This window comes from Lepidochelys kempii, chromosome 13, assembly GCF_965140285.1.
Source record: "Lepidochelys kempii isolate rLepKem1 chromosome 13, rLepKem1.hap1, whole genome shotgun sequence".
In the NCBI taxonomy this organism is placed as follows: Eukaryota; Metazoa; Chordata; order Testudines; family Cheloniidae; genus Lepidochelys; species Lepidochelys kempii.
Window position 1 is genome coordinate 36,550,975 of NC_136392.1, and position 22,100 is coordinate 36,573,074.

At 43.3% G+C, this 22,100-nt stretch overlaps 2 pseudogenes; both read left to right on the top strand.

Annotated features, from left to right (window-relative positions):
* Window positions 1-3,634: 3,634 nt before the first annotated feature.
* On the top strand, window positions 3,635-4,625 carry LOC140896755 (olfactory receptor 11A1-like; annotated as a pseudogene).
* A 6,611-nt stretch (window positions 4,626-11,236) lies between these two features.
* LOC140896756 (olfactory receptor 14I1-like) lies at window positions 11,237-16,445 on the top strand (annotated as a pseudogene).
* The last annotated feature ends 5,655 nt before the right edge of the window (window positions 16,446-22,100 follow it).

Sequence of the window (22,100 nt, forward strand, 5' to 3'; positions counted from 1 at the left end):
CACATCCCTGGATAAGTAGTTCCAATTGTTACTTAATCTCACTGTTGAAGAGATATTACTTATTTACAGTTTGAATTTCTCTAGAATAAGCTTCCATCCATTGGATATTTTGACACATTGTGTGCAAGATTAGCCATTTAATCAATGTATCTAACTGTCTGACAAAGCTGGTTGATTTTTTTCCCAATAGGGAAAATTAGCACCAGTAAATTTTGACTTTAAATTTTTAAAAAAGGGCAAAAAACTACCAAGAAGTGAAAATATTTCAGCCCTAAAACAAAAGTATATACATTTTTTTTGGATTTTCTGATGAAAATTTAATTTTCTGTGAAAAATTTAGTTTTAACCAAAACTCCAATTTTCCATTTTTTTGAGAAGCTCTATCTATCTATCTATCTATCTATCTATCTATCTATCTATCTATCTATCTATCTATCTAATAAAATTGTACAATGCTGATTCCACAGTAATATATAGATTAAAGGTTTCAGAGTGGTAGCTGTGTTAGTTTGCATCAGCAAAAACAATGAGGAATCTTTGTGGCACCTTAGAGACTAACAAATTTGTTTGGGCATAAGCTTTCATGGGCGAGAGCCCACTTTATCAGATGCATCTGATGAAGTGGGCTCTAGCCCAAGAAAGCTTATGCCCAAATAAATGTGCCAATATAATTGCAAACGTGTCAGTCTTCTTTCATAAGCAGACCTATATTTTCTCCTATATTTGACTTATGGGGCTGGCTCACCAGCTGGTTGCCTAACTTTGGATGGCTAAAAACCTTGTTTGTGTATGGAGTGGGATTCCTTATGATTGTAGGTCTGCTGTTCTGCTGTGTGTCCAGTTGTTGTGCCCTCTTCCACCGGGTATGTACAAAAGCCATGAGCCCAGTGAAGATATTATATGTAAGAAAGGGTGCTGTTAACCAAGATGAAAAGCATATGAACATGTTAAACAATGAATAATGAGCCATGTAAGATAATTATCTTCAGGCTCAAAGGGGGGAACTGATAAAGAAAAGAACCAGAAAACAACCCTATAATCATGTACAGCTAGGCTTCTGTCTTTTTTCTATGCTTATCTGTCCTTTCCCTATGTTTATGGGTAGAAAGAATTTGAACTATGTGTAACCTGTGTTCCCCGTTTGGGGAAAGAATTCCTTATACAGATGGGCCTCCATGTTCATACCTCAGGACTCAGACCAACAGGGGTTGACCGGTTTGAACTGGAAGAGGTATCACAAAATATGTTGAACCAAGCTATAAAAGCTCTACCTTGTTCTTTGCTCTCGGCTTCACCATATTTCTCTGTGTAGGAATTGGTGAGCCCTTCAGCTGTCGTACTTGCTAGCATTAAAGTGCCTCATTTTATCTAAGAGTCCTGACTCTGTGTTTGTTTGGCTAATACAGAAGTCCAGGGAAGGCTCCCCCTCAACCCTAGACGGGAGGGAAACCCTTTTTCCCTAACAACTGTGTGTAGGGCTTAAGAAAGATGTGCACAAAGTGGATAGAGTCCAATGGGGAGCAATGAAAATGATCAAAGGGTTTAGCAAATCTGAGTTGTGAGGAAAGGTTAAAAAAACTGGGCGTGTTCACGCTTGAGAAAAGACGACCGAGGGGGGACCTGAGAACAGTCTTCTGATATGTGACGGGCTGTTTCAAAGAGGATGGAAATCAAAAGATATGCTCCAGAAATATGCATTGAAGCTAGTTACCTTTATAATACGTTTTGACAAGTTACAAAACGCTATACATCATGAAAATCCAACCCACCAGTTTGTAACAGCTCCATAACTTGTTGCTTTGTTCTATACTTTTCTCATCTCTGTTTTGGATACTGCATTCCAAACCAGTTGCTCAAAGAATGGCCACCTGAAAGGCGATTGCCCATCAACTTTGATAACACATGGCTAGAGGCATCAGCTTGTCCTTTGTCTTTGAGAAACCAGTCTACCCCCTCTTGCTGTCCAGAGGACCCTGTTTACTATTTATATGTAAACATGCATTTCTTTGTTTTGGGCTATGTGCTTTTGGACATGGGCTTATAACATCATAGAGGGAGATTTCATAATTTGACATATCATGTTGCTACATACATTTCACCAGAATAGTATTGACCAGCAAGTTATTAGTTTTCAAATGATACCTCACAAGGCATAAGTTGTACCAAGATTACTGCAATAGAGGGGTGCATTCGGTCACACAACCCTTTTGCATTTGCGTTCCATGAACATATGAGCACACAAGGCCAGACCCACACCTCATATAAACTGATGTAGCTGCATTAATGCCGGTGGAGCTATTGTGATTTATATCAGCTGAGGACATGACCCTTAAGATTAACAAGCTGAAATACAGCCCAGGAGACAAAGTTAAATGATACCTTTAAGCCTCAACTTATAGTACATGCCAGGCTAGGCAGTCATCCAATGAAGGGTGGAGGAAACACCGCCAGAGAAATGTAACAGAACACCTCTGTGTAAATTTTGAGTAACACACTTTCTGAGAATGATCTGGAGACAAAATATTCTTTACTGATGAACTCTATGAGCACTTTTATATCATGAATATATTGGAGAATTTTTGTTTCTGTTCTCAGACAATTCAAAAAAGAAAGTAATAGAAATGATGAAAAGCTGCAATTCATGAAATAACTTCTTTGTTCTGTGTTATTCAATCCTCTCGAGAAATGCCAGTGGTGGAGAATTGGCCAACAGACCATACAAGTGGGCGTTGATTTAAAAAAATGGAAGTTAGAGGGCCAGTGTTACCTCACATTTCATTTAACGTCTGCGTTAATTATCTGAAAGGGGCATGTTAATGAAATACCCAAAGTATTTTCAAATACATCTCTGAATGACATACACGACAGAAGGAAACAGACAGAGCTAGAGGTTAGTAACACGGACAGAAAAATCTATCTATCTATCTATCCATCTACATTACTATGGTATCACAACTAAGGCCCTGATCTTACAAAAATTGCCCACATATTTAATTTTGCACACTATAATCAGTCCCATTGACTTCCATTCATTGCACTATTGGGCTCCAAGGGTGATATGGGGAAAAACTAAAAATAAAATGAGTGGTTGTAAAGTGATGTGGTTGCCAAAAGGTCCAGTGTAGAGAAATCAATGCATCCTTCCATCTGTCCTCCATTAAGAATGATCAGAGTGAAATGGCTATAAAAAAATCTACACTGATGGGCATAAATATAAACAGCAGACATGATGGCAAGAGGAAGTTGTTTCTATATTTCTGAATGCAGAACATTGTGCATGGTCTCTCAGCTGAGAGGTGGAATGACTGACCAAAGGTTGGAAACAAAACCCAGGTCTTCTCAGTTCCATGCTACAATGCAGCCCACCCACAGTGCATTGGAGAGGTGTCACTCCAGCAACGGATCATGTGGCAAGAGAAATATACAAGCAATATTGCTGAGGAAAATGTTTAGATTTCTCCAGCAGCAGTGATAGCTGGTGGTAAACACCCCAGTCCAGTTTCTTCAAGTAAGACTAGGGATGGTAATCATCAGAGGGGTCCTTTTTTGCAATAATTGAATTGTAAATGTTGGCACTGTACTACAAAAGCAAATGTCTCTTTATTATCATTGCAGCGTTCTCTTCCCCCCTCCCATGGATACTCCCCCTGGCACACATGAAAGCAGAAATCAAACGTTCATCATGGAATTTATCCTCCTGGGATTTGGGAATGTACCAGAACTGCAGGTTCTTCTCTTGCTGTTGTTTCTAGTGATCTACATCATGACCATGGCCGGGAACATCCTCACTGTTGTGCTAGTTGTGGCTGATCCGCACCTTCAGACCCCCATGTACTTCTTCTTGGGGAACCTGTCCTGCTTAGAGACTTGCTACACCTCCAACATCCTGCCCAGGATGCTGGCCAGTCTCCAGACTGGGGATTTCTGTGAGTGGCTGCTTCATGCAGCTTTATTGTTTTGGAGTCTTGGCATGTTCAGAATGCTATCTCCTGGCAGCGATGTCTTATGATAGGTATTTAGCGATATGTAAACCACTGCACTATGTGTCCCTTATGAATGATAGGCTCTGCTTCCAGCTAGTGGTAGGGTCTTGGATTAGTGGATTTGTGGCTGCTTCCATAATAGTATCTGGGATATCGATGTTAATGTTCTGCGGTCCCAATAAAATTGACCATTTCCTGTGTGAATTCAACATAGTGATAAAACTCTCCTGCAGTGACACCCACAGCATGGTACTTGTGGCTTTCCTGCTGTCCTCCTTATTCACACTACCACCATTTCTATTAACCCTGACTTCCTACATTTCTATCATCACCACCATCCTGAGAATCCCTTCCAGCACTGGCAGGCAAAAGGTATTTTCCACTGTCTCCTCTCACCTCATGGTGGTGACCATTTACTATGGGACCCTAATCATTGTTTACTTGCTCCCAGACATCAACACACTGCGAGGCATGACCAAAGTCTTCTCTGTCTTCTACACCATCCTTACACCACTGGTCAATCCCCTCATCTACAGCCTGAGAAACAAAGAAGTAAAGGAGGCCCTGAGGAAAGTTGTCAGGAAACTTGGGACTTTCACAGCAGTTCAGAGAATTCAAGCTAATGCCTTTAGATCAAAATGAAAATGGAGACCATGTGATGCAGCTCATGTTATCTGAACTCGGAGTCCGATCCTGCTATCTTTGGCTCAAGTCAGTCCTTCATGAACGTTATCCCGTTGAAACAAACTATATGGAATGTCAGTCCTACTGAAATCAATGTGATTTACAGGTGTTCACTGAATGTGCCATGTATTGAATTGTATTGTGTATTGACAAGTGTGTTAAAATCACAAGTTATCATTCCAAGTTTGGAAGGGGTTTACTGGTCCTGCATGCAGGCAAAGGGCTCTGTAGAGAAGCCTGCAATCTAGGAGTAGGAGTCAGTCTGCACAGAGCCAACCTAGAGCAAGATGCAGTGAATTATGCCTGAGGGAGAAGCCTGCTTTGTCTCTCACTGGTTTGGGGGTTTTGTGAACTATCGTTCTGTATTCTAAGAAATAAAGTCATATTATGTTGCAACCTTCCAGCAAGAGTGTTTTATGTTTGCATCTAAATTTCTGTGTTTGTGCTGTGAGCATAAAATTCAGTGCCTATCATGCTGTGGTTTCTTCTGAATAGAACTAATCAGGAATTCCATCCACACACACCCCATGAAAAAATTTGGAAAAAAAATCCATTTTCAGCTACATTTTTTGATGATTTTTTTGAGATTTTCAACGACAAAAATCAACCACTATTTTTTAAAAATTGAAAATAGACATTTCCCCAAGGAAAAGTCCATTTTGATGAAATAGCCATTTTCTGCCCAAACTCCTCCCCTCTGCCCCCCCCCATGTTTCTAATGGAAAATCTCAACCATTTCTACTACTGAGCTAGATTTCTCATTAACTTTCTGGACTGATATTTTTCATACATCACAATCATTCATGGAGGGGTGGATGAGTGGATGGATGAAGTGCTGGTCATTTTGGTGAAACTTTCAGGTTAAATTCCCATGGCCATTGTGATGCTTCCCAGAGGAACCTGGGTTTGGGAGGCACTTTGCCAACACCTGTCCTTGGTGCAAGGGAGACTTGTTTGTGCCTGATGTGGATTAGCTCCCTGAAACCACCAGCCTCTGGTCACACAAGCTTGTCCTTCTAAGACTCTGTAGGCCTACACATGCCAATCATAACATATGGTGTAAAACTCATCCAAAGCACCAACTACCCCAACAGCAACAATATCGGTGAAATGAGACAATCAGTACGCTCATGAAAGAACTCACACAGAAAAATGATAAAAGACAAAAGCAAACTATCACTGATGAGCAAACACTTTTCACAAAATGATCACTCCATATCTGACCTCTCAGTCCTCATCCTCAAAGGAAACCTTTCAAAAGATGAGCTTGGGAGCTTAAATTCATCAATACATCAAAACTCATCAATGCCTCCTGAACCAGTAGGACACAGCTGTCAAATTCAGGATTGCCCACCTCCCAAATCTCAGCCACTTACTCATTGATCCTTCCGGTAGGCTGAGCAGAAAGAAGAATTATTTTAGAAGAGATGATGACCATATCAGGTCCTTCCATTGAACAAAACATTTCACAAAACGGCTTCCAGAGAGCTTCCAGAGTTCAAATCATGGCTTAATGGTAAGAAATGTTCCACATTAGCTATGGTACATGTCAAAAGATCCATAATTTTGTGGAGTTTTGCTGGTATTATTATTTTTATTTGTTTTCAGGTTAGTCAATAACATTGTAGACTTTATGAACTATGGCTGGGATTTTCAAAGGAGACTAAGGAAGTTAGATGCTCAAATCCCATTTACATTCAAAGACAATACATTAATCAGGTGGTTTTATTGCTTTAAACAGTAAAAAGAGTGTGAAAAAGGAATTTCCTGCAGATTTTCTTATACATCACCAACTTTACTCCAGTTGGAAACCAGTAACAATGGTCATATTTGCCCTTATGTTTCATTTGGTAAATTAGGCTGGAAAACGTTCCTTTTTCAACCAACTAATTTAGAAGGCATCGTTGTGGAACTCAGAAGGCCTGGTTACATTTTTGGCTCAACCACAGACCCCCTGGATGACCTTTGCTGAGTCACTTAGAATCATAGAATATCAGGGTTGGAAGGGACCTCAGGAGGTCATCTAGTCCAACCCCCTGCTCAAAGCAGGACCAATCCTCAATTTTTGCCCCGATCCCTAAATGGCCCCCTCAAGGATTGAACTCACAATCCTGGGTTTAGCAGGCCAAATCTCAAACCACTGAGCTATCCCTCCACCCAAATGTTCTTTATTGTTCAGTGGTCATCCATAAGAAAAGAGAGCACAAAACCGAAGCATAATATCATATTCTACCACCCCCTGTTGGGAAGCTGTGTATCAAACACCCATGCTCTGGTTTCCCCATCTGCATGCGAATAACATAGACCACCCTCAAAGAGGTGCTGCTAGAGTAAACTCAATTCATCTCTAAAAAATGTTAATCTATCCAACTATACTCTTAGCCCAGCAGAAGAATCTGTCCTATCTCGGGGCCTCTCCTTCTGCCCCTCCACCCCCACAACCATGATACAGTTCTGTGGTGACCTAGAATCCTATTTTCGACATCTCAGACTCAAGGAATATTTCCAACACACCTCTGAACAACATTCTAACCCACAGATACCTTCATACCAACACTACAAAAAGAAGCATTGTGTGTGGACTCCTCCTGATGGTCGAAACAACAGACTAGACTTCTACATAGATGGCTTCCGCCGACGTGCATGGGCTGAAATGGTGGAAAAGCAGCATCACTTGCCCCATAATCTCAGCTGTGCAGAACACAATGCCATCCACAGCCTCAGAAACAACTCTGACGTCATAATCAAAAAGGCTGACAAAGGAGGTGCTGTCGTCATCATGAATAGGTCAGAATATGAACAAGAGGCTGCTAAGCAGCTGTCAAGGTTTCTTTCCCGCTCTGAACTCTAGGGTACAGATGTGGGGACCTGCATGAAAAAAACCCTAAGCTTATTTTTACCAGCTGAGGTTAAAACTTCCCCAAGGTACAAACTATTTTACCTTTTGTCCCTGGACTTTATTGCTGCCACCACCAAGCATCGAACAAAATATAACCGGGAAAGAGCCCGCTTGGAAACGTCTTTCCCCACAAAATCCCCCGAAGCCCTATACCCCCTTTCCTGGGGAAGACTTGATAAAAATCCTCACCAGTTTGCATAGATGAACACTGACTCAAACCCTTGGATCTTAAGAACAAGGAAAAAGCAATCAGGTTCTTCAAAAACAAATTTTAATTGAAGAAAAAGTAAAAGAATCACCTCTGTAAAATCAGGATGATAAATACATTACAGGGTAATCAGATTCAAAACACAGAAAATCCCTCTAGGCAAAACCTTAAGTTCCAAAAAGACACAAAAACAGGAATATATATTCCATTCAGCACAACCTATTTTATCCGCCATTAAAACAAAACAGAATCTAATGCATATCTAACTAGATTGCTCACTGATTTTTTTTTTACAGGAGTTCTGACCTGCATTCCTGCTCTGGTCCCGGCAAAAGACACACAGACAGAGAGAACCCTTTGTTCCCGCCCCCCCAGCTTTGAAAGTATCTTGTCTCCTCATTGGTCATTTTGGTCAGGTGCCAGCGAGGTTACCTTTAGCTTCTTAACCCTTTACAGGTGAGAGGAGCTTTCCCCTGGCCAGGAGGGAATTCAAAGGGGTTTACCCTTCCCTTTATATTTATGACACGCCCCCCAAATCTCAGCTAGGGTGAAACACTGGCTGGGATTTCTTCCTGGAGCTCTAGGAGAAAACAGAGTTAATAAGACACATGCACCTCTAAATATACTACCAAGGATATAAAGACTAACAATATTTTCCACATCTCAAGGATGATTTTAACCAGTTGATTCTGGGAAACTTTCATGGGAGAGTACATCAGCCACTTTGTTAGAAGCTCCTGAGATGTGTTGGATGTCGAAGTCGAAATCTTGGAAAGCTAAACTCCACCAAATAAGTTTTTTTGTTATTTCCCATGGTGGTATGAAGCCACTGTAGCACAGCATGGTCTGTTTGCAGGTGGAAACGCCATCCCCAAACATATGGGCGTAGCTTTTCCAGAGAGTAGACAATGGCGTAACATTCTTTTTCACTGACTGACCAGTTGCTTTCCCTCTCAGACAGCTTCTTGCTGAGAAACACTACAGGATGGAATTCTTGACCCTGTCCTTCCTGCGTTAAAACTGCTCCCACACCATGCTCGGTATGCATCTGTGGTTACTAGGAACAGTTTGTCAAAGTCTGGGGCCCTTAGCACAGCGTCAGACATGAGTGTCACATTAAGCTCGTTAAAGGCCTTCTGACACTCTTGGGTCCACTGAACGGCATTTGGCTGTTTCTTTTTGGCTAGGTGGGTCAGTGGGATGGCAATTTGGCGGTATTGTGGTACAAATTGCCTGTAATATCCGGCCAAGCCTAAGAAGGATTGGACCTGTTTCTTTCACTTTGGGAAAGGCCACTTTTGGATAGCATCCACTTTGGCCTGTAGGGGGTTGATAGTTCCTTGACCCACCTGGTGTCCAAGGTAAGTCACTCTGTTTAGGCCTATTTGACACTTCTTAGCCTTAACAGTTAGTCCTGCCCCCCTTATGTGCTCGAAGACTTTTTGTAGATGTTCCAGGTGTTCTGCCCAGGAATCCGAAAATATGGCCACATTGTCAAGGTAGGCGACTGCATAGTCTCCCAATCCTGCTAGGAGACCATCTACAAGTCTTTGGAAGGTTGTGGGTGCATTCCACAGCCCGAAAGGGAGTACATTAAATTCATACATCCCGACATGTGTGGTGAGGGCTTACCATTCCGGATTCATCCAGTGGTACCTGCCAGTACTGCTTAAGGTCAAGGTAGAGATGAACTGGGCCATTCCCAGTTTCTCCAAAAGTTCATCTGTGCATGGCATTGGATTGTTGTCTGGGCAAGTTACAGCATTTAGCTTACAGTAGGCCATGCAAAAACATATTTCCCCACCTGGTTTGGGAACTAGAACCACTGGATTACACTAGAACCACTAGATTACACCCATCTGTAGCATATCCTGCATCTCCCGTTCTATAGCAGTTGTAGCTTAATGAGACATCCGGTAAGGTTGAACTTTAATTGGGTGAGCATTACCTGTGTCAATGGAGTGGTATGCCTGTTCACTAAGTCCTGGTGTGGCTGAGAACGTTGGCACGTAGCTAGTGCACAGCTCCTTGATCTGCTGTCACTGCATACGCCCAAGGGTCATGGAGAGGTTCGCCTCTTCCACACCACCAGCACTTTTCCCTTCATAGTAGACACCTTCAGGCCACTCAACATCATCTCCTCCCTGGGCTGTAAACTGACAAACCTTTAATTCTCTGGATTAAAGGGCTTTAGAGAATTAATATGGTACACCTTCGGCTTTTGGTTGGAGGTGGGGAATGCTATGAGATAATTAACAGCTCCCAGGCGCTCCTGGACCGTGAATTGCCCTTCCCATGACGCTTCAATTTTATGGGCCTGGAGCACCTTTAAGACCATGATCTGGTCCCCTACTTAGAAGGAACACTCTGTGGCATGTTTATCATATCATGCTTTTTGCTCTTTTTGAGCATCCTGTAGGTTTTCTTTAGCAAGGGCTAAAGAGGTTTGGAGGGTGTTTTGTAGGTTGGTTACAAAGTCCAGAATGTTAGTTCCTGGAGAAGGTGTAAACCCCTCCCATTGCTGCTTCACCAACTGTAATGGCCCCTTAACCTCACGGCCATATACAACTTCAAATGGTGAAAACATGAAACTGGGATGTGGTACAGCTCTGTAGGCAAAGAGCAACTGCTGCAACACTAGGTTCCAATAATTGGAGTGTTCATTTACGAATTTTCGTATCATGCCCCCCAAAGTTCCATTAAACTTCTCCACCATGCCATTTATTTGATGGTGGTAAGGAGCGGCAACCAAGTGATTTACCCCATAAGCTTCCCAAAGGCTTTCCTTAGTTCCTGCCAGGAAATTAGTCCCTGCATCTGTGAGGATGTTGTAGAGCCAACCTACCCTGGCAAAAATGTCTGTTAGTGCCTGACACACACTTTTAGCCCCAGTGTTGCTCAGAGCTACGGCTTCCGGCCATTGGATGCAAAATCCATGAAAGTCAGCGTGTACTGCTTTCTTCTGGGTGCCTTTTTCGTAAAAGGACCCAGAATATCCACAGCTACTTGCTGAAATGGATCCTTAAAGATGGGGAGTGGCTGGAGAGGGGCTTTGACCTGGTCTTGGGGTTTTCCCACTCTTTTCACACCTCACAAGTCCGGACATAGGGAGAAATATCCTTGCCCATTCCCTCCCAGTGTTCAGCCCGGCATGGCCAATAGGATGATCGTGGGCTAAGCTTAAGAACTGTACCCGGTACTTAGTTGGAACTACCAACTGTCTCTGAGGATGCCAGTCTTTCTGGTGTCCACCAGAAAGAGTTTCCTTGAATAAAAGTCCTCTTTCTACAACAAACCTTGATCGCTGAAAAGAGCTGAGAGGCAGTGGGTTGCTCCGTGCCACCATCCAAGCTCTTTGGAGGCTTTCATCTGCTTCCTGTTCGGTCTGGAACTGTTCCCTTGATGCTGAAGATATCAGTTCCTCACTGGATTGTGGATCTGGGCTTGGTTCCTCTGGAAGCGATGCAGGTGATAGGGCTGTTTCTGTTGCCTGTGAACAGCTCTCCGCTGGTGCACTATGTTGGGGTTCAGGCTCCAGCTGAGCCTCTTGTGTCGGATTATCTGCTGCTGCCAGTGCAGGTTCAGTGGGGCCCACTGGTGTTGGGGTTGCAAGTACTGGATTCAGTGCTGGGAATGGTTCTATTGCTGTTTGTTCTGCCAGTTCCGGTTCTGAGACTGGCTCTGTCTGGGTCTCTGAGACTGGATCCACTACTGCTTTGCAGACTTTGGCATGGGGTCTGGTTCCATCACCTCTTACCGGGTCCTGGTAGAAGTTTCCGGAACAGAGCTAGGCGTGACAGCTTGCTTAGCTTGGCTGCGGGTGACCATTCCCACCCTCTTGGCTAGCTTCACATGATTGGCCAACAGCATGGGGATGGGATAATCATCATAGACTGCAAAAGTCCATGTTCCTGACCAGCCCTTGTACTGGACTGGCAACTTGGCTGTAGGCAAGTCAAAAGAGTTTGACTTGAAGGGTTGAATCGTCACTTGGACATCTGAGTCGATTAAATTGGGGTCCACTAAGAAAGCATGGAGAGCCGACACCTGTGCTACAGTGTCCCTCCACACGGTGACCTTCTTCCCACCCACACTCACAGCTTCCCTCCGCTCTGAGGGTATCTGGGAGGTAACTGGGCCTGAGGACCTCTGGTGTGATTCTGGTGCAATGAACTGTAAACTGTTTGGGCTCTTGGGGCGGCTGGCCTTTACATGCCTCGGCTCGTTATATTTAAAACATCATGCAGCTGACGGGTCACTGGGGCAAGGTGGGTTGCTGGAGAACAGTGTGGCGGGACTATAAGGTGTCTGGAGTGTTCCTTGGGGTGTAGTTGGGGCCTTGGGCGCCCCCGATAGTAGGGTGAGGTCTGAGGTTGTCCCTTCTGGTATCCGCTCCAACTGCGACCAGGGTTGCTTCTCTCTCCTCCCTCCATCCGTTTTGTTCCGGTTTGCCCCACCTCTCTGGTGGTCTGGGACTGCTCGTATTGATCAGCATAAGAAGCAAGACTTTCTGCTGAGTCCATTTCCTTATCCCACAAACACTGTTTCATTTCCTCCTTGTACATATTCAGGAATTGCTCCTGAGCCATCAAATCACACATTCCTTAAAAGCTAGTTACACCCCTTGCTTTGACTCATTTATCTAACAGATCCTTTATCTGGTTTAGATAAGCCACATTACTTAGTCCAGGTCCTCTCTTAAGGGCTCTAAATTTTACTCTGTAAGTTTCAGGTGTAACTTGAAATTCCTTTAAAACCAAATCCTTGAATTTATTATAGTTAGAAGGCTCATCAATAGGCATCTTATTGAATATGTCCAGATTTCTTCCAGTCAATTTTGCAACCAACATGGTCATCTTGTGAGCTTCAGGAATTTTGTAGAGTGTGCACAGTCTCTCAAAGGTGAGAAAATATTCAGCAATATCACTGGATTCATCATACTGTGGACATAGTTGCTCCCATTTGTGGACTGTTGGGTAAAGATTGTTAGGGTTATCCGGTATATTCTGCTGAGCCTTTGCTTTCTCCATCTCCAGTGCATGCTTTCACTCTTTTTCCTTTGCCTCCATTTCTTTTTCCTTTACCTCCATTTCTCTCCTGTGGGCAGCCTCTTTGGCTTTTTCTGCCTTGGGTTCTGTCATCTTAGCCTCTCCTTTTTTTACTAACTTTACACCTGAGAGTTAAAAAAAAAAAAACTGGCTTGTAAAATTTTTGTGCTGTAATGTGATACCTATGTTCTCTGATAGCTATTCTTAGCCTACAGAAAAATCTTTTTTCTCCAGACAAATAGACAGAAAAACCCTCTAGTTGCTCTTAGCTTAAAAGAAAAAAAACAACCTCTTCAGGTCTGTGAAAAACTTGTGAATTTTCCTGCAGGAGGTTAACTACCCTGCCTTGAGGTAGAAAAAACTCCAGCTCAAAAAGGATAAATCCCGTTTGTTATGCCTGCTGCTCTGGCCCCCAGGCAGAGACAGCGAAACTCTAACTGCTTTCAGCTTAAAACCTGCTTCTAAGCAGCCCAAAGTGGAAGAAAATTCCTTTTAAAATCCTACTGTGCTTCTGTTTCAAAATGATCTCAAAAAATAATCTCAAACTAATCCCACCGTTCTGCCACCATGTCAAGATTCCTTTCCCACTCTGAACTCTACAGTTAAAGATGTGGGAACCTGCACAAAAGACCCCCTAAGCTTATTCTTACCAGCTTAGGTTAAAAACTTCATCAAGGTACAAACTTTGCCTTGTTCTTGAACCCTATGCTGCCACCACCAAGCGTATTAAACAAAGAACAGGGAAAAATCCCACTTGGAGACATCTTCCCCCTAAAATATCCCCCCAAGCCCTACAGCCCCTTTCCTGGGGAAATTTGGAAATTTGGAAATTTGCATAGGTGAACACAGACCCAAACCCTTGGATCTTAAGAACAAGGAAAAAGCAATCAGGTTCTATAAAAAAGAATTTTAATTGAAGAAAAAGTAAAAGAATCCCCTCTGTAAAATCAGGATGATAAATACCTTACAGGGTAATCAGATTCAAAACATAGAGAATCCCTCTAGGCAAAACCTTAAGTTACAAAAAGACACAAAAACAGGAATCTGCATTCCATTCAGCTCAGCTATTTTACCAGCCATTTAACAAAAGAAAATCTAACGCATTTCTAGCTAGATTGCTTACTAACTTTTTAGAGGAGTTCTGAAGAGCATTCCTGATCTGTTCCCAGCAAAAGCATCACACAGACAGCCCGACCCTTTGTTCCCCACCACCACCTCCTCCAGCTTTGAAAGTATCTTTTGTCCTCATAGGTCATTTTGGTCAGGTGCCAGCGAGGTTATCTTAGCTTCTTAACCCTTTACAGGTGAAAGGGTTTTGCCTCTGGCCAGGAGGGATTTTATAGTTCTGTATATAGAAAGGTGGTTACCCTTCCCTTTATATTTATGACAGTTATATAGATATCTGCTTATGGGGACATAATACATTTTCTTCACAGTTGATTCCTTCCAACCTATAAAAACTCTGTTCCTCCCCACTTCTGTCTTCATTTTTCATTATCTTTCTTTTTTATGCCTAGCACTGAATGTACTGTTCAAGGTGCCCTGGGGAATCAGATAGAATGAGACTCCCAGCCACCACCACCTGTTTCTTTTGGTTATCCCACCAAAAACAGCATCATTGTTTTTTTTTTAACACCATAAGTACGTCCATACTGGGGGATAAAAATGCCCCACAGCAGCAAGCTTCAAAGCTTCAAGCTTCAGTCAACTGACACGAGCTCATGGGGCTCAGGCTACAGGGCTGAAAATAGCAGAGTAGACATTCCCATTCAGGCTGGAGCTGGGGTCTGAGATCCTTTCACTTCACTGGGTTTTAAAGCCGGTCCTCCAGCCCAACCGGGAATGTCTACACTGCTACTTTTAGCCTAGTATCACGAGCTCAAATCAGTTGACCTAGCCTCTGATACTCATCGCTAAAGGGAGTTTTTTTGCAATGCTGACATACCCTATATAACACTGTAAATACATGGCCATGGAGTGTGCCAATGTCCTCTCTATTGAATTATAAGAATGCTTGGAAGAATAAGAGATTTATCAAGAAAAGTCGGTAAATATTAATTTCAATATATACACAAAAACCAATGAAAAATATTTCCACTGATAATAATAAAAATGTGCAGCAATGTAAAATAAGAAAAATCCTACTTGAGAACTTAGTTGTGCTTCGTTTTCAGGGTATTTACTTTGAATATTTTGACGTGATATTGACAACTTGCATTTTAACGGTTACAAACCTTTAATTTTTTCAGTTTCAATGTCATTACACAAATATTGTCTGTGCCCCATTCTATGTTGTCCTCCAAATAATTTCCAGCAACTGTGAAAATTTAAATAGATAAAATGCAAGGAAAAAATGCTTAAAACTCATGAATTATTGTAACTGTGAAACAGAATTTGTCCCAATGCATTTCTCTAGCTGTAAATGAGGCTGAATCATTTTGAAGAGCAAATAAATTTGGGAAAATTTCAATCGACTATAGGACATAGCATGAACATTAAATTCGCAAAATGTATCTGAATAAATGTTTCATTGAGAATAATTTGTCACTAATACTTTCTCCTTGGATCTGAATGACCTTAGAAAAGGACTATTCTTTGCACTAGTTCTAGAATCCAGAATCTTTTCTACAGAAGAATAACTACATATAGTGTCCTCTTTTCTTCTTTTTTACCCTCATCTGGTTTTATCTTGCATTTCTCTCCACACAGCAGGAAATGTCCAACCAAAGCACCGTGACCAAGTTCCTTCTCCTGAGATTCTCTGATGTTCGGGAGCTGCAGATTTTGCACTTTGTGGTGTTCCTGGTGATTTACCTGGCAGCCCTGATGGGCAATCTTCTTATCATCGTAGCTGTAGCCCTTGACCACCATCTTCACAGCCCTATGTATTTCTTCCTAGACATCTCCGTCACCATCCCCAAGTCCATGGTGAACTCCCTAACCAACACCAGACAGATCTCTTTCTCTGGCTCTGTTGCCCAAGTCTATTTTGGTATCTTCTTTGCCTTTTCAGAGTTGGTCCTTCTCACAGTGATGGCATATGACTGCTACATTGAAATCTGCCATCCTTTGCGTTACAGGGTCATCATGACCAGAGGGGCATGTGCACAGATGGCAGCTGGTTCCTGGATCAGCAGCTGTATTTATTCATTGCTCCTCACTGCTAATGCCTTCCTATTACCTTTCTGTGTGTCCAGTGTTGTTGATCAGTTCTTCTGTGATATCCCACAGCTACTGAAACTCTCGTGCTGATACAAGTGCTAATGAAATAGTGGATATTGTATGTAGTGCTTTTGTGGGGTTATTTTTCTTAATCTCCATATTGGTGTCCTACATTCACATCTTTTCTGTTGTGCTGAGAATTCCCTCTGCACAGGGCAGGTATAAAGCCTTCTCCACACCTAGTTGTGTTTTCATTGTTTATCAGCACTGGAATATACATGTAGCTAAGGCCAGGATCAGAATCTTCCCCATATCAGGGCATGCTGGCTACTATATTGTATTCTGTGGTTACCCCAGTAATAAATCCACTCATTTACAGCCTGAGAAACAAAGAGATAAAAGAAGCTCTGGGCAAAATTTCAAGCAAGATATTTTTTACCAAGAGCCTTTTTACTTCTTAATATGTATATAGGTTAATATTCCCTCCCCTGTCCAGGGTCTCGTATTCATAAATGAATGGCGGAATTCCTTTCAAATGCAGAGATGCTTTTAAATTCACTACAGCAGCAGTTCTCAAACTGTGGGTCGGAACCCCAAAATGGGTCCTGACCCCAATTTAATGCGGTCACCAGGGCTCACTTAGACTTTCTGGGGCCCAGGGCAGAAGCCTGAGCTCCACCATCCAATGCTGAAGTCAAAGCTGGAGGGCTTCAGGCCTGGGCAGAGGGGCTCAGGTTGTAGATCCCTGACTGGGCCTGAAACCCTTGGGATTTGACCCCCTGCCCTGGGTGGAGGGGCTCGGGCGGGCTCAGGCTTCAGGTTGTTTAGTAATTGTTGTTGTCAGAAGGTTGTCATGGTGCAATGAAGTTTGAGAACCCCTGCACTACAGGACAGTGCTAAGGTACTGTGATGATGGGTATATTATGAAAAGTCATGTACAGCAGAACACAATTCTGGGAGTCTTCATTACATACTAAAATCAGTAATGTGTCTCTAAGCAGTGTTTAAACATGGTGCGTGGGACAGATCTCGCAAGTTCCTGCAATAGCATTGAAAAAACCTGACTGTATTAAGTTTCAAAGTCTTTGGAGTCCATTGTAATGAATGCAAAGTTTGTGTAATATTTGTATATATTTGTATATATGAGGGGAAAGCAGTGGACGTGTTGTTCCTTGACTTTAGCAAAGCTTTTGACACGGTCTCCCACAGTATTCTTGCCAGCAAGTTAAAGAAGTATGGGCTGGATGAATGGACTATAAAGTGGATAGAAAGCTGGCTAGATTGTCAGGCTCAACAGATAGTGATCAATGGCTCCATGTCTAGTTGGCAGCCAGTATCAAGTGGAGTGCCCCAAGGGTCGGTCCTGGGGCTGGTTTTGTTCAATATTTTCATAAATGATCTGGAGGATGGTGTGGATTGCACCCTCAGCAAGTTTGCAGATGACACTAAACTGGGAGGAGAGATAGATATGCTGGAGGGTAGGGATAGGATACAGAGGGCCCTAGACAAATTGGAGGGTTGGGCCAAAAGAAATCTGACGAGGTTCAACAAGGACAAGTGCAGAGTTCTGCACTTAGGATGGAAGAATCCCATGCACCGCTACAGACTAGGGACCGAATGGCTCGGCAGTAGTTCTGCAGAAAAGGACCTACGGGTTAAGTGGATGAAAAACTGGATATGAGTCAACAGTGTGCCCTTGTTGCCAAGAAGGCCAATGGCATTTTGGGCTGTATAAGTAGGGGCATTGCCAGCAGATCGAGGGACGTGATTGTTCCCCTCTATTCGACATTGGTGAGGCCTCATCTGGAGTACTGTGTCCAGTTTTGGGCCCCACACTACAAAAAGGATGTGGAAAAATTGGAAAGAGTCCAGAGGAGGGCAACAAAAATGATTAAGGGACTGGAACACATGACTTATGAGGAGAGGCTGAGGGAACTGGGATTGTTTAGCCTGCAGAAGAGAAGAAAGAGGGGGGATTTGATAGCTGCTTTCAACTACCTGAAAGGGGGTTCCAAAGAGGATGGCTCTAGACTGTTCTCAGCGGTAGCAGATGACAGAACAAGGAGTAATGGTCTCAAGTTGAAGTGGGGGAGGTGTAGGTTGGATATTAGGAAAAACTTTTTCACTACGAGGCTGGTCAAACACTGGAATGCGTTACCTAGGGAGATGGTGGAATCTCCTTCCTTAGAAGTTTTTAAGATCAGGGTTGATCACAGCAGAGCAGGGTGAGGCTGGCTCCCAGAGTCAAAGATTGGAGTGATCTAGCAGATCACTGGTCCTGATAACAACAGAGGGAAACATCAAACCCTTCTTGCCTTCTTGCTGCTCTCCTGGGCTGTTCACGCACAGCCTCTGGCATGTAAGCTACATGGATTGTGCAACCGAATGACACTAGCCAATATCTCCAGTCCTAGACACAATCCTACGAACCTCCTTCTTACAGTATCCAGTTATGTCCACTGGATGCTGCATCAAACCCTTCTTGCCCCCAAATAATTGGGTGTAAACATGCAACCTTGTCCTACCACTCCCATCTCCCATCTGGTTTGTAAGGCTTGTGTGTGGCGTTCCATTGTCCCTCAAGGGGATGGCTACCCCACAATGGATTGAACATCTCCCCACCATGGAAATATTATACATGGCAATTTTTTCAACCAAAAGTAGAAATAAGGCAGGGATGCCTCCCTGTCAAGTAGCTCTCCACCATGCACTGCTTGTAACATCAGAGAGGTCTAGCAAGGGAGATTATTCAGACCTCCCCATTGGCTAAATTCCTCTCTCTGCCCCATCTCACCGGCAATCAGGGCCCAGGAATTCTGGTGGTCTAAATTCAGCTTTTCTGGGGGAAGCTGGAGGGATATTGATTCCCCACTCCACGGGGATGGCCTGTTGTTCCCCAAACACTCAGGCAAGGAGAGCAGATTTCCTCTCCTGCCCAGCTCAGGGTCCATTACCTTTCCACAGGACAACAGGGAGTCAGAAACTGTGGGAAAACGTCTCACCTCCTTCCTGGTTGTAGTTACTTTTGTCATCTCCCAAGCAGCTGTAGTGCACTTTACTTGGACATTTCCAACCCTGGGATAGGTGCTGTAGATTTGGCAGTGCATTGAGGTTGCCTCAGCATCCCTACATTTGGATGGAGACACTGCCCTCACCATGCTCTGTACTGCAACCCAGTCTCTGATAAGGATAGGCCACTTAGAAATGTATTCCTGATCACTGCACATTGTGGAGTCTCATGCACCCTTTATCTTGTACTGTGTCATGCAGTTATCTCTTCTTCACCTTCTTGTGACGGATTGGATCACAGAAACCCCCTTTGGGACTGCCACCAAATGTGCTTTGACTACCTCTGAGTCTGTTTTCCCTGCCAGCTTAGGACTTCAGGGCCCTGCCTGGTTTGAGCCAGACATGCTTGCCTGCTGAAAACACAGACCCAGGTCTGAAACATGTCCCCTAAAAGCTGCAGGCTTAACTGAAAACAGCTTAAGAAGTGCTCCTGTCTCCAACACTCAGATGCCCAGATCCAAATGGGGTCCAAACCCTAAAGAAATCTGGTTTACCCTGTATAAATCTTATACAGGGCAAACTCATAAATTGCTTGCCCTCTATAACACTGATAGAGAGATATGCACAGCTGTTTGCCCCCCCCCATTCCAGCTCCCCAGTACTAATATATACTCTGGGTTAATTAATAAGTAAAAAGTGATTTTATTAAATACAAAAGGTAGGATTTAAGTGGTTCCAAGTAATAACAGACAGAACAAAGTGAATTACCCAGTAAAATAAAATAAAACATGCAAGTCTATGTCTAATACAGTAAGAAAGTGTTTACAGATGAAATCTCACCCTCAGAGATGTTCCAGTAAGCTCCTTTTACAGACTAGGCTCCTTCTAGTCTGGGTCCAGCAATCACTCACACCCCTGCGGTTACTGTCCTTTGTTCCAGTTTCTTTCAAGTATCCTTTGGGGATGGAGAAGCTATCACTTGAGCCACCTGAATACCAAATGGAGGGGTCTCCCGGGGGCTTAAACAGACTCTCCCTTGTGGGTGGAGACCCCTCCTCTCTCGTATGCAAAATCTAGCTCCAATATGGAGTTTTGGAGTCACATGGGCAAGTCACATGTCCGTGCATGACTCAGTTTTTACAGGCAGCAGTCATTGTTTACATGCTATCTTGAACATCCTCAAGTAGACTTCTTATGTGGATTGTCGCCTTCCAAGATCCATCATCCATTAAGTGTTCCTTGATTGGGCACTTAACTTGCAAATTCCTTTCTAAAGAAGCTGACCAAATACCTCACTAAGGCTATGTGACGATGTGACGCAGCAGGGAGGGGGGAGTGTTGACCTGGGAATGTGCCTTGGGGATGGGAGACCTGAGAGCCTGTAACCTGAGCCAGGAGGGGGAGGGGGAGGTAACACCTCTGCCCAGGAATGTGAAGACAGGCTGCAGGAGAGAGCCTGCTGGGGGGGGGGGGGGTTTAGTTTCAGTTTGGGGGCTGGGTGGAGGAACACAGGGAACCCCAGGGCTGGGGTCTAAGCTCCCTGCTCCCGCAGAAGGACTTGACTGAGGGGTCCTGGGTGTACCCACAAGCTCTGTTTTGGACTGTGTTCCTGTTGTCCAATAAACCTTCTGTTTTACTGGCTGGCTGAGAGTCTCAGTGAATCCCAGGAAGAGGGGTGCAGGGCCTGGACTCCCCCACACTCCGTGACAGGCTACTTAAAATCAAACAAGTACACAGCCAATATTCATAACTTTGAATACAAAAATGATACATGCATACAAATAGGATGAATATATTCAGTAGAACATAATCTTTGCAGAGATATGTTACAAGGCATATGTAGCATAAAACATATTCCAGTTATGTCATATTTACATTCATAAGTATATTTCCATAAAGCATTATGAGGTGCAACATCACACTTCTTATGAAGAAAGTTCTGTAATATTCCTAGCCGTGCCTTAGCCTATGTTCATTTGGGATTTGTGTCCTCAGAATGGGCCATGTTCTCAAATTCCTTAAATCTCCATTGTCATAAATATAAAGGGAAGGGTAAACACCTTTAAATCCCTCCTGGCCAGAGGAAAAATTCTTTCACCTGTAAAGGGTTAAGAAGCTAGGATAACCTCGCTGGCACCTGACCAAAATGACCAATGAGGAGACAAGATACTTTCAAAGCTGGAGGGGGGAGAAACAAACGTTCCCTCTGTCTGTGTGTTGTTTTTTCCAGGACCGGAGCAGGAATGCAGGTCAGAACTCCTGTAAAAAAAAATCAGTGAGCAATCTAGTTAGATATGCATTAGATTCTGTTTTGTTTAAATGGCTGAGAAAATAAGTTGGGCTGAATGGAATGTATATTCCTGTTTTTGTGTCTTTTTGTAACTTAAGGTTTTGCCTAGAGGGATTCTCTATGTTTTGAATCTGATTACCTTGTAAGGTATTTACCATCCTGACTTTACAGAGGTGATTCTTTTACTTTTTCTTCAATTAAAATTCTTCTTTTAAGAACCTGATTGCTTTTTCCTTGTTCTTAAGATCCAAGGGTTTGGGTCTGTATTCACCTATGCAAATTGGTGAGGGTTTTTATCAAGCCTTCCCCAGGAAAGGGGGTGTAGGGTTTGGGGAGGATTTTTGGGGGGAAGACGTTTCCAAGCGGGCTCTTTCCCTGTTATATATTTGTTAGGTGCCTAGTGGTGGCAGCAATAAAGTCCAGGGACAAAAGGTAAAATAGTTTGTACCTTGGGGAAGTTTTAACCTAAGCTGGTAAAAATAAGCTTAGGGGGTTTTTCATGCAGGTCCCCACATCTGTACCCTAGAGTTCAGAGTGGGGAAGGAACCTTGACATCCATAAATCCATTGTATACCCCTGGCCTCACTGACTTCATTGGAGCTATACTGGGGATCTGGGGAACTCACCTGATTTCAATGGATCTACACTGATTTACCCAAGTTGGGGATCTGGTCCATTGATTTGAGATTATCTGCACTTAGAGCTATGCACAGATACAAAATGTATATCCGTGGCTGTGTATATCCACACATATAAATTGGACCTTTGTGGAGCTGCAGGGCTCTAGTGACAATGTGTGAGACCAGCAGGATCAAGG